Here is an 18,777-nt window from a genome sequence, read left to right as displayed (position 1 = left end):
TTTTGGTTCCCGTTTTTTCCCTTTGGGACTCTTTTTGTTTTTTTTTTACAAGAATTTTCAAGCTCCTGTGTTTCATTCATTAAAGACTGTATCTGCTCCGTCAATTGCTCTCTCTGGTCCTCTTTCCACACAACAGAATAATCTGGCCAGCTATGGACCCAGCAAGAGAGAATCCGATCCAGACGGCCGTCGAGATCCAGGAGGTTATGCTGGGCAAGCACGAGGAGGAACTGTCGGCCGCGAGACAGGCCATGGAGACTCTGGCTGCACAGGTGACGGATATTGCCAAACAGCTTCACCAGTGTTGCCTCAATCCGCCAGCCCTGTCCGGATCTATTCACCCCACGGAGCCTCGAATTAACAACCCGCCGTGCTATTCCGGTGAGCCCACCCAGTGCCGTTCGTTTCTAACCCAATGCGAGGTTGTGTTTTCCCTCCAGTCATCAACCTATTCTGGAGACCGGGCAAGGATCGCCTACATTATCTCCCTTATCTCCGTACGAGCTCGCCAGTGGGTAACGGCAGTCTGGGAGGCCAAGGCCGTGTGCACCGAGCGCTTCTCCCTCTTCAAGGAGGAAATGATCCGTTTCTTCGACTGGTCTGTCTACGGGGAGGAGGCCTCCCGCCTCTTGTCTTCTCTGCACCAGGGTAAGTGCTCTGTTACGGACTTTTCTATCGAGTTCCGCACATTGGCAACCTCCTGTGGCTGTAATGAGCCGGCGCTGCTCGCTCGCTTTCTGGAGGGGCTCAACGGCGATGTAGGGGATGAGATTTTGTCCAGGGAGGTCCCTACTCATCTGGATTCACTGATTGACTTAGCACCGCCGCGATCGAGGTCTGGAGTCTGCTCTACTGGCTTCGCTACCCACCGATCCCCTTCCACTCCTCCTCCTCCGAACCTGAGGCCATGCAACTGGGCGGCATCCGCATATCCTCTACGGAGCGAGAGCGAAGAGTTGACAATCGCCTCTGCATGTATTGCGCTTCACCTGCGCATTTTGTAGATGTGTGTCCATTAAAAGCCAAAGGCCATGCAACATCCGAGGTAGGCGTTGGAGCCATACTCTCCCAGCGATCTGCCTCCAATGGTCAGATCCACCCCTGCGCTTATTTCTCACATCGGTTATCTCCTTCTGAGCGTAATTACGACGTGGGCAATCGTGAATTACTCGCCATCCACCTGGCGCTAGGTGAATGGCGTCAGTGGCTGGAGGGTTCCTGTGTTCCTTTCATAGTATGGACGGATCACAGGAACCTCGAATATATTCGTTTCACCAGGAGGATGAGTGCTCGTCAGTAAGGGGAGGGCTACTGGCGAGCGCAATCTGGTCTCTCCTCCTAACTCCTGCACCACCTTCACGATCAATCTTCATTGGCCTGGTTCCTCTACCTCCTGCAGGGCCCTGATTGACCCTGATTGACTCCATGACTCATCCAATTTCATGGATGAGTCATGGGCTTGCGCACAAGGTATTCACCATGAGACTCCACCCTTAACTCTCACTATCTCCGGTAACCACCGTGAGACCATTTCCTTTTTAACTTTTCATTCCCCATATTTCCCGGTAGTTTTAGGACACCCCTGGCTTATACAGCACAATCCTCAGATTAACTGGATAAAGGGTACCATTCTCTCTTGGAATGTTTCTTGTCATGTTAAGTGTTTAACCTCTGCTACTCCTCCTGTATCCTCTGTCTCTGTTTTTCAGGACCCAGGTGATTTGTCTGGGGTGCCGGAGGAGTATCACGATCTGCGGATGGTTTTCAGCCGTTCTCGGGCCACTTCTCTCCCTCCTCACCGTCCGTATGACTGTAGCATCGACCTTCTCCCGGGCACTACGCCACCTCGTGGTAGATTGTATTCCCTGTCGAGCCCCGAACACGAAGCTCTTGAGAAATATCTGTCGGAGTCCCCAGACGCAGGTACCATAGTTCCCTCATCCTCTACCGCGGGCGCTGGGTTCTTCTTTGTGAAGAAGGATGGTTCTTTGTGCCCCTGCATAGACTATCGGGGCCTTAATGAAATGACTATTAAAAACCGTTATCCATTACCCCACATGTCATCGGCCTTTGAGGTCTTGCAGGGCGCATTCTTCACGAAGTTGGACATTCGCAACGCCTATCATTTAATTCGCATAAGGGAGGGGGATGAATGGAATATCGCGTTTAACTCTCCCCTTGGGCATTTGAATATCGCGTTCTCCCGTTCGGTCTTGTAAACGCCCCCGCTGTCTTTCAGGTGTTGGTCAATGACGTCCTTAGAGACATGCTCAATATTTTTGTTTTCGTTTATCTTGATGATATTCGTATTTTCTCGCCCTCCCTCCAGGTGCACGTCCAGCAGGTTCGCCGTGTTCTTCAAAGGTTTCTCGAGAATAAACTGTTCGTAAAGGCTGAGAAATGCTGCTTCCATGCGTGCTTGGTCACTTTTTTGAGGTCAGTCATTTCAGTGGAGGGCATTAGCATGGACCCCGCTAAGGTTAACGCGGTTATTAATTGGCCAGTTCCTGATTCTTGTGTCGCCTTGCAGCGTTTCTTGGGGTTCACAAATTTTTACAGACGCTTTATTTGTAACTTCAGTCAGGTCGCCGTGCCTCTAACCGTCCTTACTTCTGTCAAGTCCAGTTTTGAATGGACCGAGTCCGCCCAGAGTGCTTTCGACCGTCTTAAGACCCTTTTCACGTCCGCTCACATCCTTATGACCCCCGACCCCTCCAGACAGTTCATTGTCGAGGTTGACACATCCGAGGTAGGCGTTGGAGCCATACTCTCCCAGCGATCTGCCTCCATTGGTCAGATCCACCCCTGCGCTTATTTCTCACATCGGTTATCTCCTTCTGAGCGTAATTACGACGTGGGCAATCGTGAATTACTCGCCATCCACCTGGCGCTAGGTGAATGGCGTCAGTGGTTGGAGGGTTCCTGTGTTCCTTTCATAGTATGGACGGATCACAGGAACCTCGAATATATTCGTTCCGCCAGGAGGATGAGTGCCCGTCCGGCTCGTTGGGCGTTGTTTTTTACCCGTTTCGACTTTTCCATTTCCTACCGACCCAGCTCGAAGAATGTCAAGCCTGATGCTTTGTCCCGCCTCTTTGATTCCTCAGAGGGCTCCGAGTCACACGTTCCCATTATCCCTAAGGGGCGCGTGATTGGTGCGGCCATCTGGGGAATCGAGAGACTAGTCAAACGGGCTCTTTCTCACTTCGCCACTCCCCGTCGATGTCCCACCGATCTTCTTTAGTTGCCCATCCCGGCGTTAGGGGCACCCTGGCTTCCATAGGCCAATGGTTCTGGTGGCCCTCCCTCGAACGGGATACTCGTCGTTTTGTACTGCAGCCGCCTGCGCCGTGTGCGCAACAGACCAAGTCTGGGAACTCCCCTCCAGCTGGCCTCCTCAGACCCCTCCCTATTCCCTCATGCCCTTGGTCCCATATCGCTCTAGATTTCATTTCGGGTCTTCCCCCGTCGGCCGGTAACACTGTCATCCTCACCGTCATCGACCGGATAATCGCGTTATCCGCGTCCCACCCCGGTCTTCCTCCCCCCCCCTGTGCAGATCGAGGTATCCCCTGTCTGTAGGGTTTGTAGGTTATTGTACGTCCGCCGCCGGGGTCGGGGTCAGCAGTACTTAGTGGACTGGGAGGGTTATGGTCCTGAGGAGAGAAATAGGATCCCCTCCCGGGATGTTCTGGACCGTTCGCTTATTGATGATTTCCTCCACTCCCACCAGGCTTCCCCCTCGGGCATTGTCATGATCCCTCCTCCTCTCCTTTTTTGCACTCACCTTTCCTCTGCTGTTAATCTCCTTCAGCTGCTCCTCATTGCGCTACTCTTTGCGATTGGCTTCCCGCACCTGTTTCCCCTTCTCCTTTGATTAGCACTCCTACTACTTTTCCTCTCTTCCCTACCTGGCTGGCCAGATTATTCCTCTAAAACTGGCTAACTCTGTATGTCTTGTCCCCTGTCATGTCTTAGTTATTGTCCTGTCTGTTTGGGGTTGCCGAGAGTGTGAGCCTAGAAATATTGCCACTGCTCGTCTCCTGACCTGCCGATCTCTCCCTACTGTGCTGTTGCGGAGCTGTCCACCATACTGATTCTGCCTGGGCGGCCGGTGGTTTTTTGCTTCCTCCTTTTTGAACGAGACAAGGTTTTTGGTTCCCGTTTTTTCCCTTTGGGACTTTTTTTACAATAATTTTCAAGCTCCTGTCTTTCATTCTTTAAAGACTGTATCTGCTCCGCAAATTGCTGTCTCTGGTCCTCTTTCCACACTACACATATATTCACTGAGTATTGGTTCATTATTGTAAAACATAGGCTCACTGTCTGCCACTGGCCGCTTGATCATTACTTAATAGATAAATAAATAAAATTATTTTTATATTTAACAAGCAAAAAAAGTTTTTCAAAATTAATTCTTAATAAAAAAAAAAAAAGAAAGTAAAGCAACCGCATGCAGCCGCAGAATTAGATTAGTCCATGGACAATACACAGTTAATAGAGAGTGCTCTTTAATTACGGCTGTCAGCATCATAAAAAAACCAGTGAGGTCCAGAAAATCTGCAAGAAAACAGTTATTTTTATATTTTTTCTCTGGTAGTTTTACGGCCAGTATAATCCCAACCAAAACTCAAGCTTAAATCTAATCTCTTAACTAAATCAAAACTGTGCATGTCAACACTTACTGTGCATGGCATATACAAATTTCCAATCTGTGTCCTATAAATACATACATTTATGCATATCTAAGCATACCTAAATATAATCATTTTGCTATTACATACAAAACTTAACTATTTTAATAGCTGAAACAGTAGTTGAAGCTGTTTAGGGACTGCTCAAATCAAACACTAGAGTATCCCTTCATTCACACAGTGGAAGATCTGATAAGCATCAGGGAGAGGCCAGCTGGTTTAGCCAAGGCCAAAGATCAAGAGGGCCAAAATACAGGAGTTGGCCATCTGAGGGGCATGAGATATTCAGTTTGAAGCCCTTAAAAATACTTAATTTCATCTCAGTGAAGCACTTTAAGCACCAACACATTTCCAGTAAGTTACCTTTTATATAGAATTTTGCTTCAAATAAAGAACTTTATGTTGACCAGATTGTTAGTTAATCATTTAAGTTACAAGTCAATATTGCTTATATGGACAGCAGTTTTAAAAAACGTGAACTTGTAAAATAGCGGTGTTACATGCAATGCAGTTGAAAATTTGGGTGCACCTATTTTTTTTTTTTTTTTTGGTGCACCAGTGCAACCAGTGCAAAAAGTTAATCTAGAGCCCTGTTTGTGAAATTATTAACCCTGATGTTTTAATAAACACTGTCCCGTAATGGTAAGAGGGTGTGACATTTTCTGAACAATGTGCACTAGGTGGTTTTTTAATTATTTTTTATTTTACGAAGCATGAGAAATGTTACACTGCTGCCCATAAACACAATCGAACCTTTGAAAAAAGCAGACCAATCACCCCTTTAACATACAAAAGAGCCCAAAAATGAAACCATTGCAAGACCATAATAACAGATGTTGGCAGAAACATACCACTTCCACTCTCCTTGGGTGGGACCACATGTAATTGTGTTCCACAGATAACGTCTGTCAGTCAGGAAGAATGGAAACTATATACACGTGACAAAAGTTAAGGAAAAAAGCACAGCTCTCATTTTTACCTGGACCAAATGCATCAGACAGATTGAAGAGACCTAAAAATGAAAACATCATGTTAATTTTTGCAATGGTAAGTTGATCACTGTACAAAAATAATGTAACACCTGATTAGAAGAATCAGAATTTACCTACAATGATGTGTATGCATATGTAACCCTGGACCACAAAAGTCTTAAGTCGCTAAGGTTTACTTTTAGCAATAGCCAAAAATACATTGTATGGGGAAGAAAAAATAAATAAAAAGTTTTTCTTTTATGCCAAAAATTATTAGGATATTAAGTTAATGTCCCATGAAGATATTTTGAAAAATTTCCTACTGTAGATCTATTCAAACTTAATTTTTGATAATATGCATTTCTAAGAACTTAATTTGGACAACTTTGAAGGCAATTTTATCCATATTTTGATTTTGATTTTTGCACCCTTCAGATTCCAAACATTCAAATAGTTGTATCTCTATTATATATATATATATATATATATATATATATATATATATATATATATATATATATATATATATATATATATATATATATGTGTGAGTGTGTGTGTGTATATTGTATAATATATATTATATATGTATATTGTCCTATCATAAGAAACCATACATCAATGGAAAGCTTTTTTTATTTAGCTTTCAGATGACGTATAAATCTCAATTTCAGAACATGTGCTCTTATTACTGGTTTTGTGGTCCAAGGTCACATATACGGTATGTTTTACCTGATGGTTTATTTTTATCGGAAAATACAATAAAAAAGGAACAATTCAGTATTTAAATTTTATTAAAACACACTTTAGACCAGGTTTGAGTTGGTCTATATCACAGTTTATTTTTTAGTTCCTCAAAATAGCAACGTGCTGAAACTAGCAAAAACATGATAGGGCTCTGACCCTAATAATAACTCATGTTGCAAATTAATATTACTTCTGTATATGATTACACTACATCAAGGATACCTTAAAATAAAAGTGTAACCCACAAACATTATACATTATTACATAAACACCTCAGTATAATGTTCTCTTACCATCTTCTGATTTGGGGGGAACCACTACAGGTTTTTTCAGGTCTGTGTACAACAAACAATGGTCATAAAGAAACTCATTTTGAGGTTTGGGTAATTCAAGTTTAGTTATTACACTGAAAACCAAGGGATGGTGGAGTTTGAATTGGTATAACAGAAATTTTACTGAACTGCAAGTAATGCAACTGCATGCAGCCGCAGAATTAGATTAGTCCATGTTTTCTGAAAAATATTATTATTATTTATTATTTTGAGTTATAAAAATTAAAATAAAATAATAATAATAATAAAAACCATTAAAATATCAAAGGTGGTGTTCATTTTGCCATGAAATGATACTAAATGTTCATCAAGTTGTCACACTAGTAGAGGGAAAGCTTATCCAGAACATTTAAAATTAAAGTACATAAATGAGGACATGAATAAACAATGAGTTTAATCAATGTACTGATCATCATATATTCAACAGGCCCTAATAAAGTAAACCACAAGAATGTGATAAAAATTAAAAACTAACATGACCACAATTCATTTCAACTGTTTTTGTCAATATTTCTTAGCCCAAATAGACTTACCCAAATCAAAGACATCTGAAAGATCAAATCCTATGAGAGCAAAGCAAAAACATAAGTCTCTGCATATACTTCCATGTGTTACTCAGTCAATACTATTATTAAATATAGTAACTAAAATATGTTCGCGCATGATGGTAAGGTTACCTGAATCATCTGAGATTTTCGGTGGGGCTGGTTTTTCTTTTGGCTTCCCAGAAGCTTAAAATCATAATAACATTGTTAATTGTTTTGAAACGTCAGTATAAATTATAATATACTAAAAGAGGTTTTCCACTTTATTTTATATATATACAGTACAACCCAAAAGTTTGGACACACCTTCTCATTCAAAGAGTTTTCTTTATTTTCATGACTATAAAAAAATTTTAGAGTCACACTGAAGGCATCAAGGGCTATTTGACCAAGAAGGAGAGTGATGGGGTGCTGCACCAGATGACCTGGCCTCCACAGTCACCGGACCTGAACCCAATCGAGATGGTTTAGGGGTGAGCTGGACCGCAGACAGAAGGCAAAAGGGCCAACAAGTGCTAAACATCTCTCGGGGAACTCCTTCAAGACTGTTGGAAGACCATTTCAGGTGACTACCTCTTGAAGCTCATCAAGAGAATGCCAAGAGTGTGCAAAGCAGTAATCAAAGCAAAAGCTGGCTACTTTGAAGAACCTAGAATATGACATATTTTCAGTTGTTCCACACTTATTTGTTACGTATATAATTCCATATATAATTCCACGTGTTAATTCATAGTTTTGATGCCTTCGGTGTGAATCTACAATTTTCATTGTTATGAAAATAAAGAAAACTCTTTGAATAAGGTGTGTCCAAACTTTTGGTCTGTACTATATATATATATATATATATATATATATATATATATATATATATATATATATATATATATATATATATATATATATATATACATAAAACATTACATTTCAATATCAAAAAGTAGACGATCAACATAAAGAGGTACATACACAGTTAATACAGAGTGCACTTTACTTACGCCTGTCAGCATCATTTAAAATATCAGCCAGGTCAAAATCTGCAAGAAAACAGTTAATTTAAATATATTCTCTCTGGTACTTTTATGGCAAGTTTAATCCCAGCCAAACCTAAAGCTTAAATCTAATCTCTTAACTAAATCAAAACTGTGCATGTCAACATTTACTGTGCATGGCGTATACAAATTTCCAATATTTGTCATATAAATACATACATTTATGCATATCTAAGCAATACAAAGTCAATCTCCAAATACAGCCGACATGTCAAATATTCATTACAATAAACAGCCCATAAATGGCTGATGGAATTTGACTAATAATTTATGAACTAGTTAACTAGGGGAATTTGTGGCCTAATAGTTAGAGAGTTGGACTCATAACCCAAAGGTTGTGGGTTTGAGTCTCCGTACCGGCATGGATTGTAGGTGGGAGGAGTAAATGGACAGTGCTCTCTCCCACTTTCAATACTGCGATTGTGTTTTCACTGCTGTGTGTGTGCAATTTTGGATGGGATCAGGATGGGAGAAATGAAGAGGACTAATTCTGAGTATGGGTCACCATGCTTGGCCATTCAATCAATGTTGATCAATAGAAACCAATTAGCCTGATTTGAGCTGAATTATGCAATTTACATGTGGCTCCACGCCACAGTACAAAACCAAAGTAAAGGATGCAAAACAAACACAAATTAATGAAAAAAAATATATATTTTTTTTCTTACACATGAAGAACGGGTCAACATTGTGAGATCAAGTATATTTCGTACACTCTTCAAGGCAACTTGACATCTGATAATGCAGAGCAAAATTTGATGTTGTAAAAAGTTATCTCTCTCTCTCTCTCTCTCTCTCTCTCTCTCTCTCTCTCTGTGTGACCTTCAAAATCTAACTGGAAATTTGAGTTGCTTCTCAAACCAGCAGAGATACCAAATAAAGAGAGAGTTGTTTTCTTTGATACCTTAATGTTGTGTTATCACTTGGCAAAATGAAATATGAAACAGTATAACATGCCACCCATGTATCTGCTAGCATTATGTGTTGTTAATGGAAGATTTACAATATTTGAAGCTTGAACAAAAGCCTGAAACAACAGGCAAGTACACAGTGTGCTACTGATGTTTTTTTCAAGTTCAAGTTCAAGTCTGCTTTATTGTCAATTTCCACATGTACAGTACATACATACAGAGAATCTAAATTGCGTTACTAGGTCAAATAACTAGAAAAATAACCAGATCAAATATAAAATGTAGATACAACTATACAATAAGGGAATTATACAAAAAGACATATAATAAAATTTAAAATAAAGTTAAATAAAGCAGCGCAAGGTAAATGACAGATATTGTGCAAATCAATGAAGTGAACAACAGTGCAGTTAAAAGATTTTTTTGTTCAAAAAATCACTTATTAAGAATATCTTATTAAGTCTGATTAAAGTGACAAGTGACCAAGAGCAGTTATTTAACTGACTGATGAGGTAGTGGAATGACGTCAGTTCCATGCCGAATGAGGTAGTGAGTGACTAGTGCATGCCATCATATAATTAGTTGGGGGGGGGGTTCATAGTTCAGTGGTGCCTGGGGAAGAAGAGGGGAGGGGGGCAGGTTTGGGAGGGAGTTCAGCTTCCTGACAGCCTGGTGGATGAAGCTGTCCTTCAGTCTGCTGGTCCTGGCCTGGAGACTCCGCAGTCTCCTCCCTGATGGTAGCAGACTGAAGAAGCTGTGTGATGGGTGAGTGGGATCACCTGTGATGCAGAGGGCTTTGCGGGTGAGACATGTTCCATAAATGTCCTGGAGGGAGGGGAGAGAGAAACCAATGATCTTCTCAGCTGCTCTCACTATGCGTTGCAGAGTCTTTCGGCAGGACGCGTTGCAGGCGCCATACCACACAGTGATGCAGCTCGACAGAATGCTCTCGATGGTGCCTCTGTAGAAGGTGTACATGATGGGGGGTGGGGCTCTGGCTCTTCTCAGTTTGCGGAGGAAGTAGAGACACTGCTGTGATTTCTTGGCCAGTGCTGCGGTGTTTTCAGTCCAGGAGAGGTCCTCTGTGATGTGCACACCCAGGAACTTGGTGCTGCTCACTCTCTCCACAGTCGCACCGTTGATGGTCAGAGGAACATGCTGAGTTTGTGCTCTCCTGAAGTCTACAACAATCTCCTTTGTCTTCTCCATGTTCAGAGAGAGATTGTTGTCACTGAACCACTTGGCCAGGCGGCTCACCTCACTCCTGTAGTTTGTCTCATCTTTGTTGCTAATGAGACCCACCACAGTCGTGTCATCTGCAAACTTAATAAAGAGGTTGGAGCTGTGTGACGGTGTGCAGTTGTGGGTCAGCAGAGTGAAGAGACTTGATGTGGTGCATGACTAGCCGTTCAAAGCACTTCATGAGGATGGGGGTAAGTGCAACAGGACGGTAGTCATTGAAGCAGGATGGAGATGGCTTCTTCGGGACTGGGATGATGGTGGTAGATTTAAAGCATGTGGGAACAACAGCCTGACTCAGTGAGATGTTAAAAATGTCTGTGAAGACATCAGTGAGTTCTGAGACCCGGAGCTTTGCGGGCATTGATCCTGCTGAAGGATCTCCTCACGCTGTCTGGGGTCAGTGTCATCACCTGGTCGCCGGGAGGAGGTGGAGTCTTCTATGCAGTGGTGCTGTTTTGTTGCTCAAAGCGAGCGAAGAAGGTGTTCAGCTCATTTAGCAGAGAGATGTTGTTGTCACAGGTCCGTGGTGGGGGCTTGTAGTCCGTAATGATCTGTATCCCCTGCCACAGGTTCGTAGTGTCTCTGCTGTCACTGAATTGGTGAGCTATCCTCCTGGAGTGCTGTGTCTTAGCCTCTCTGATGCCACGGGACAGGTTGGCCCTAGCTGTTCTCAGGCCCACCTCATCTCCAGCTCTCCAGCTTTGTAAGCTCCTCTCTGTGTGGTGTAAACAAAGTCCAAGATGTTATTACCTCGTGTTGGAAAGTTGATGTGCTGGTGTATTTTTGGAAACACACTCTTAAGGTCAGCATGGTTGAAATCCCCAGCTATGATGAGAAAACCATCAGGGTGTGCTGTCTGCTGCTCACTGATGTGCTCGTACAGTTCATTTTGTGCGTCGTTCCTGTTGCTGATGATGTTGAATGGGGGAATGTACACCGAAATGAGCAGTATAGCAGTATATTCCCTCGGCAGATAGAACGGCCGGCACTTAATAATCATAAACTCCACCAGGGGTGAGCAGTGTTTGCTGATCACAACAGTATCGCGGCACCACGCGTCATTTATGTAAACACAAAGCCCGCCACCGCGGGTTTTTCCTCCCGCGACGAGAGCTCTGTCCGCTCGATAGCACGTCAGCTGGTCTAGCTGAATAGCGCCGTCTGGAACGCTTTTGCTGAGCCAAGTTTCCGTGAACACAAAAACACAACAGTCTCTTACAGTCCTCTGAGTTGAGCGTAGTAATCGTATGTAGTCCAGTTTATTGAGCGTACGTTAGCAAGTACGATGGTGGGGATAGATGGCTTGTGTGGGTTAGCCGTTAGCCTAGCCCGGATACCTCCGCACCCCTCTTCTGCTTCCTCTCATGCCGCTTGCAGCGCCTCCGCTGCGGGTGAGATGCAGTAGTGGGGGTCGGTGATGCTGAAGGCCTCCGTAGCAGATCGAGATCCCGCAGCTGTTCCGTGTGCGCAGAGTTTAACTGTAAAAATGCGGTTCTGTCAACATCGAGCAGAAACTCGCGACTGTATTTGCGCTTACAGACAGGTAGACGCGACGACAACATACAAAAACACTGCGACTCACAAGACAAAAAACACGAAAACACCATTCTGTCGGGACAGAGAGAAGCCGCTGCGTGTGGACGAGCCGCCATCTTGTTGCCTAAAGTATAAGTATAATTGTAAAAAGGGACCCATCACATCCAAAATATGCATATTAATATGTAAACTCTGTATGTTGCTGTATTTTTAACTAAATGAAGTTGTGAATGAAGCTAAATAGAGTTGGGAATACATGGAAAGATCACCAATTTGTCATGCGTCATAACTTTTGGTCATAGTTTTAAAATAATGTTAGCAATACCAAGCTATAGAAACATGATCGGTGCTACAATTATTTTGCCATTCTTCCCATGGGTTGGTGAGTCACTCAGCTTGTATGTGAAAAAAAATAAAAATAAAAAATAAATCAATTCCAAGAGCTTAACCAATATACCATTTTTGGACATTCAAAAACACTCAATGCACGCATTTTTTCCATAACACAAAATGTTAAGTAACTGGGATGGATGTTTAATACTTTTAATTTGTCACTTCAACAATAATAAAATGTTCAGAAAAAACATCTCTGTTATTGCACAAAGCTCTATTTTGGGAATTACCATTTTATGTGTTTTATAACAATTTAGAACTTTTATTGAAATAATATACATCCATTAAATGACAACATTTTTTGCTCTAAAGGTATTAAACCAACTGTCAAATATTCAGAATTGTATTTCCTAGGATGCACAAGGCTTGTTTGTGTTGTTTTTTTTTCCAGATTATACCCTTATTGTTTTTATATACACTACTGAATTCATGTTTTTCATGTTTTATATACTGTACCCAATGAATGAATTAAACTCCGACACTTTTTGAGATAAAGGAATCAAACCAACTGTAAAATATTCTGATTATTATTCCCTATAAAAAAATAATAATAAAACATGATGAACAATTCATATGTTTTATATACTGTATTTGCTTAAATGAATTAAACTCTGACACTATTTAAGATAAAGGACAAAGGTATAGAACAGTACTTAATATACAGTACTGAATCCATATTTTTCATGTTTTATAAATTAAATGAATTATTATATAGATTATTATATTATATATAATAATTATATATATTTAATATAATTAAGAGAATCAGATATACAGTGAACTTTATTGTGACTAACACAGGGAAATTGTTTTGCAGAGATCTTCCAGTGCAGAAAAACATAAAAAGTACCAGATTACAAATATACTTATATGGATTTTGCACTTTATTGCTACGCTCCGGTCAAAAGTGTGGAGTTTTTTAGATTTAAGTGTTACAAATATGTGAATAATATCCTCTCCAAACATGATATACGGTGTGGTCATAAATGGATACAACTTTTGGACAAACACAATTTTTCAACTAGCAAATATTTTATATGGAATTATATGGATTTTTTTTTTTTTTTTTTTTTTTTGGTAAACGAAAAATAATTTTACATCAAACCAATAAAAATAATAAAATACTAATAAAATAAACCGTCATATATAACCTTTTGTAAAACTGGTCTTAAAATATATTTTTGAAACTTTTGCTAACATGAGATCACAAAATAAGAAGCTTATAAAAACAATAAAAATTGTGCTTTTTTATATTTACGTAACTGCCCTAATGTTATGTAGTGATTTTTTTATATATATAAATATAACAAAACCATCTCACAAAGAAAATAACACTGACTGCCATTAAAGTGATAGTGCTGAACCAAAACATGGGAGCGTGATACAAATGCTTATTTTAGAATAAATTTTCAGATGGAATTTAAGGGCTTTTGCATCTCTACTTTCATATTCTTGCAATAAACACAAATACTAAAGGCATAATCTGAAAAACCAAGTCTTGAGCATAATAGGGAATAATTTTCTGAATATTTTTACATAGGTTTGATACCTTTTCTGAAACAGTGTCGGAGTTTAATTCATTTAAGTGGGTACAGTATATAAAACATGAAAAATATGGATTTAGTACTGTATATAGAAACATTAAATGCATAATCTGAAGAAAAAAACAAGCCTTGTGCATCATAAGGCATAATATTCTGAATATTTTACAGTTGGTTTAACACCTTTAGATCAAACAGTGTTGTCGTTGGATTTTTTTTGCACACATTAAAAGTTGTAAAATTATAACATAAAAAAAAACACATAAAATGGGAATTCCAAAAATGGAGCTTTGTGCAAAAACTTTAGCTACTTTAACTTTACCGCCGTCTACGACGCAGTGCTGCAACTGTTACATGAGCTGTTACCGAAACATGTCAACAGTTTGGGTAGGAAACCATACCTTGCTCTCTTGTTCCCACAAGACTTGACAGAAGGAGTAAAATCCACGTGTATGAAGTCATCTTGCTGTGGAAATAACAAACCTCATGCAATATCAGTAATTCGCAAGATTTTACAAGCCTCGAAATCAACAACTGCAAGTATCTCAAAGGTGAAGTTAAGCATGAATTATGTGGCCCACCTCTCTGAGTGATTTAACCCACTGTAATTCAACAGTTTATCAGTCTGTACAGTTTAATTAAAGAGTGATGATCGAAACTGTGACGCGCCTCGCCACGCCCCACCTGCGCTTTTTTTGAGCTCGCACTAGAACAGGGGGTGTGTGTTGGCTAATGTAGTGGATCAATTATTAAAACAGTATTTATATATGCATAGAAAATTAACGGAGAATAGGATAGTCACTTGGTAGTAAATTTGTGAATTCCCCACAGAATCTTTAGTGTGGCTAAAACCTGCTGAAGGCTCGAAACATTCTGTTTGATTTCTGTCACTCACAGCATTTTATAGTTACAAACAACATGTGTATCTGCAATAATCTAACACTGCCAATTTGTTTTAAGATTAAGGTGTAAGATTGATTTTTCTTTTTTCTTTTTTCCTGCTCAAAAATCACTGAACACGCGCTTCTAATTTTAATTTTGGCATTCGCTGTGGCATGAAATATCGCTACCTATGAGACAGCAAATAGACTGGTTTCTTACTCCATCTAGTGTTAAAAGAATGCGTTGCAAACAAAGAAGGGTATCTACGCTTCTCTACAGGATGAATTTAACTATGGCAAATATTTTTGGTCTGACTCACTGAGAATCACCATTATCGATGACTTCCCAAGCGCATTTGGGATTAAAGTTGAAGTAAAACACATGATTGGCATCTTTGTTAAAGGATCCGGTAACAATATAATTTAGGACAACACTCTAATACTCCTCTCAAAACCTAAGATATATTATTTTCCTTTTCTTAACTTATATAGCCTATAATATATCTAAATATATATATATATATTAATTTTTTATTTCATTTATTATTATTATTATTATTATTAGAGGTAGGTATTGGATGATGGGTATCCTGAAGGTACCTCAGTATCGTGCCCCCTTGCGCAAATGGTTTGAGAGATCACGAATGGATGAGGTAGCGCTCTTTCGCGTGTCATGTTTTTGAAGAGCCCACGCGTTTCACTGTAGGTTCGCACGCACCAATGCAGACACGGACCGGATCGGACGCTGCTGGCGCCTGAACGTGTATCCATCTTCATTGCGCTCACGGTGTCTTGCTTTCTCCAGCTCGCCGGCATCATGCAGTCTTTAATATCCCCAGTCACCAAAGCAATACTGGTTGCACTGTTTATTTTTGCGATCCTGCTCATTTTGTACGTGATATTATGGTACATATGTAGAGATGTGGATTGTGATCACGGAATTTGATTGGCATTGTTGGATGCGTCTCTAAGGACATGCACCGGGTGTCCCAGCTTTGGGACTGACCAACAAGGGAGCAAAGGGTGACTGGTAAGTGCCCTGTGACTAACCTGTTTAACTCCAGCAATGAGGATTAAGAGTGGAAAGCATTGTTTGGGTTTTGACTTTTTTTCCCCTTTTTTTCTTCTTTTTTTGTCTGACATGGATTGGGATGTCCTTTTCCAATAACGTGTTGCGCTTCACTGGCAGTAAGTAACCATTGAAAATAGCTGCTTTCTTTCCACCTGTTAAAGTAGACGCAATACCAATCCAAACATAGCCTATGTCCAATTTTAAGCTTTTTTAAATTAATTTGAATTTGTACCTCGCTGCACCTTATTATATCCTCGTTTAAATCAAATCAAGTGGATTTTCTGCTAACATTTATGATAAAATAACTTGTTTTGTCATTACATCTGTATGCAAAGTACTGCATCATCTTTCATGAATTCAGTTCTTTCGTTCCCAAATAAGCAACAGAGAGCAAATATTTCTGCGCTATGTAAGTGAAAATGAACAATAAAAGTTGAGATATAAGGGTTCATTAAGCATGGCATCTTTTAAATGCGCCGCTTGTTTATGGTGTACAGTTTATAGACGTCTCTCCTTTCTGCTGTCAGATGCTATACTCAAGCAAATATCTTACACCACTTAACCGCACTGGAAGTTTGTGGAAATCTATGGCAAGCCTATTTAACAATTATTCCTTTAAATAGAATATTATCCATTGTTGTCAGAATGTATATTTCTATAATGGCAAATCATTAATAAAGTATTAGTGCCTTTTTGAAATTGCACTAGTAACTATTCAACAGAAACTATTTATATTCCACATTGAAGCAGCCAATGTCTATTCATAAGTCTTTAGTAATTATTTTCTCTATATACTGCTTACCCCGTTGCTCAACAGTTACAGCAATTATTATATTAGCATCAAATTAAATGCATTATTATTATTATTATTATTGTTGTTGTTATTATCATTTTTTCAACTATTCACAGAATAGTGTATTTCAGTTTTTGCTGCCACCTTTTTAAGGTTTACTATAACTATAATTGTTTAGCTGCTACAGGGGTGCGAAATCCTCCAGCCCACCATTCTGCAGAGTTTAGCTCCAGTTTAAACCAACATTCCTTCCTGGATGATTTTAGTAATCCTATAGACAGTGATTACTTTTGTTCAAGCGTGTTTAATTGCATGGGATTGGAGCTAAACTCCAATCCCTGCTCCTGCAGAACAGTGACCCTCCAGGAGAAAGACTGAACACTCTGGCACTAGTATCTCTCAGTAGTTAATACAGTTGTTGTCCATATCGTCCCCTTGGAATTATAAGGTTCTATCTGAATTCTGAGTAGTTTTGAGATATTGAGCTTCAAAGTTTTTGCATTCCATTCAACTGTGTAGATAGAACCTTAATAAAAATCCCATTACGTATACAGCAACAACAAAAAATAATCTATCACATAATGTAAATAATTTGTCATAGAATAACAATATGGGAATAACTCAATTGTGACAAAAATGTCAGATAGAACCTTGATATGAGCTTATTTTTAATTGGATACTAGTAGCCTACTGTATCACCAGGAGTTAACATTTATATAAAATAGCTACAAATGATTTTATGTAAATAGTTAAAAAGTTTACTTTTAGTTTAGTTATTTGTAAGACTGAAAATGAAAATACAGAAACGTAAAAAAAATAAGATAGTTGAGTTTAAGAAATGAATTTTTAAACGGCTTGCCATAGTGGTTGGCCTGTTGTGTGTAAAAAAGGTTCCGGCGGAGCGTAAGGCCCTCTAGATGTGAAAGCGTTTGGAATTTGGTTCTTGCCTTCAGCCATTCGCTATGGTGAGATTAATTGAGAACTCACTGCTACAGCTTCATGTCTTTGCATTTTTTCATTTTGATTTATTTCACCCATAGCCTTTAGCTGTAGCGTAGATGTTCCGTAATCGCACATGCTTTAATTATGCGTTATATTTCCCATTGTTCAGAGGGTACAGATTTATCTATTACTGCTTTTGCAAAACGATCACAATTTCAAGCCACGAGCATTGTGACTCACCGATGAAATACTCCTTTCTGAACGTGAGTGGAATCTCAAGTGTCAGTGAGCACATCGCCATAGCGCATCATGAGCGTGTCCAACTGGCAAATTGCCCTCGAGCCTGGGCCACCTCTGCAAGAGAGCTTGAGAAAGAACCGCTAGACCCAGATCATGACCAGAACTGCTACACCAACAGAAACATTTCCTACCTGAAGGACAAATAGAGGGCAGATTGGTTGTTAACCCAGATTTCATTGTGCTTGTTGAAGATGTCTTATTCCTAAGCTTAATATAAACTAATTCAATAATTATAAAAAAAGGTAAAAAAAGATATTAAAAATAATTTGATATGCAGATATGTGTGTAGTTGTATAGTATTTTTGTGTTTGCAAGAGACAGATAATAGAATACTGCAAAGTTTGGCATGAAGTAACTTTAACGTCCACGGAACCTTTCCATTGCACAAAAGTTTCTTTGTAGATTAAAAAGATTATTATTATTATTATTGTTGTTGTTGTTGTGTTATTATTAGTGTTATTATTATTATTTTATGCTCCCCCACAGTAAAGGGGGAGGGGTTCTTAAGAGAGCCCAATTAAATTGAATCTATACGAAACCCCCCATTTGGAACCTTTATTTATATTCACGAAACACTATTTGTTAGAAAATGACCTGTTGATATGTCCATTCAGTGTCCATGAAGCCACCCAAACACCCAAGGATTCATATATTGAGTTCAGATTGAATGCTGCATATGGTGTGTAATATGTCATATCAAACTATTTCACATATGTGACCATGGAACACAAAACCGTCTAAAGTCACTGGGTTATATTTGTAGAAATAGCCAAAAAAAAAAAACACTGTATGGGTCAAAATTATAGATTTTTTCTTTTATGCCAAAAA

Source organism: Carassius auratus, chromosome 1 (assembly GCF_003368295.1).
Source record: "Carassius auratus strain Wakin chromosome 1, ASM336829v1, whole genome shotgun sequence".
Lineage (NCBI taxonomy): Eukaryota > Metazoa > Chordata > Actinopteri > Cypriniformes > Cyprinidae > Carassius > Carassius auratus.
The sequence above is the reverse complement of the archived record's forward strand: the minus strand, read 5'-3'. Positions refer to the sequence as shown.